The sequence below is a fragment of the Cryptomeria japonica genome, chromosome 7, assembly GCF_030272615.1.
Source record: "Cryptomeria japonica chromosome 7, Sugi_1.0, whole genome shotgun sequence".
NCBI classification, from domain to species: domain Eukaryota; kingdom Viridiplantae; phylum Streptophyta; class Pinopsida; order Cupressales; family Cupressaceae; genus Cryptomeria; species Cryptomeria japonica.
In genome coordinates this window covers 529,105,638-529,107,486 of record NC_081411.1, presented here as the reverse complement: position 1 = coordinate 529,107,486, position 1,849 = coordinate 529,105,638, and positions in this window count along the sequence as shown.

The following is a 1,849-nucleotide window of genomic DNA, read 5'->3' as shown; positions in this document are numbered from 1 at the left end:
ACACCCTTGTCTTTGAGCTTGAGTTTTGGTTCTGTGGATTTGGATGTAGAAGGTAATGAGTTTGTGTCAATATGGGAAGTGGAGGATGAGGTTGCACGATTACTAGGTACAATGACTTCAGGCTTAGGATTAATGGTATTTCAATACTGAAAGGGGTTAGGGTCTCCTTAGATTGTAATTTCTTGACCATTATAGAGAAATTTCAAACATTGATGGTATGTGGATGGTACAGCTTGTATTGCATGAATCCAAGGATGTCCAAGGAGTATATTATATGCTAAATCAATACCAAGCACTTGGCAAACCACATATTTTTCTACTAGTCCAACTCTTACGGGTAAAACAACAGATCCTTTAGAAGCTCTTTCTTCTTCATCATATGCCTTTATAGTGATTCTCTTCTTTGGATCTACGGCATTTTTAGAAAACCCCAATGCAAGGACTAATTTCAAAGCGTAGATATTTGAACCAACTCCTCCATCTATAAGGACTCGTTCGATTCTATGTTTGTAGATAAGTACTTCAATGTGGAGGGGTGCATTGTGAGGTTGATTAATGGCCATATCATCATTTTTAGTGAAAGACAAGAAATGTGGCATAGTGAGATGTCCCACCATGGCTTGAAACTTTGCTTGATCAAGGTTGGAGGGTACAATGGTTTCTTGTAGACCTTTTTCTAAGATGGCTTTGTGATATGGTGAAAGATGCAAAAGCTATAAAATAGACATATGGGCTGGTGTCTTTTTTAGTTGATCTAGGACATTACATTGATTTGATATGGAGGATGGTTTGGGAGGTACTCCTTGAAGGGTAACCTTTCCTCAACAGTTGGTAGCATTACATTCAGGCTTGTTCTTAATTGTAATCACATTTGAATATGAATCATATTTAGATGTGATTGACGATGTAATCATATGATGTGTTTGTGCAATTAGAATTATTACTACCATTTCTACCTAACTTTTAGGGGCTTCCATTTTCATAGTTTGGAAGTGGATCCTTAAATGCCACATGTTCCTCATTGGATTTATGTCCATCAACTAATATATCTCCCCTATCTATCAAGTCTTGAATAGCATTTTTCAATTTTGAAAATCATTCGTTTTGTATCCTTTGCTCCTATAAAATTCACAATAGTCAAAATCATTCCACCATGCAAGTTTAACTTTGGGATTATAATCTCTCACTTTAGGTTATGTCATAAAATTATTCGAAATGAGTTTTCATAAATAAAATTTAAGTGGTTCTCCCAATGGTGTGAATCTTCTACGAGGAGCATTAGGATCTTGTGGTTTAGATGTACTGTTGTTTTGATTATTTGTATTATTTTGCAAACTTGATAGGTTGAAGATGGGTTGTTTTGGTTTTACATGTCAAGCATATACAACACCATCATTCACAATGTTCTTATTTTAATCCAAAACCTAGATTTGTCATTGTTGTTGTTATTGTTTCAACTAGTAGCATCCTTATATATTTTAATTTGTCCTTTAGCTATCAACGTTTTTTCAATAAGTAGTCCCTTCTTAATAACCTTACTAAAAGAAGGACATTGAAGTTGAATTTGAAGTTGATAACTTAATTTGGTGTTTAAATTGTGGACAAACATTTTTATCTTATGTTACTCAGGTATGTCATATGGACATTTGCTTGCAAGTTGTCTCCATCGTATTAAGAAACTGGTAAAGGATTCTCCATTATTTTCTCTATTATTGTAGAGATCTAACATTGAGACCTCATGTTCGATGTTATAGGAGAAATGAGTTATAAACTTGTCCACTAGTTCATTGAATGTTCGAATTCTAGGTGGTAAACGATAAAACCTTTCTATAGCTTGGCCTCCCAAACT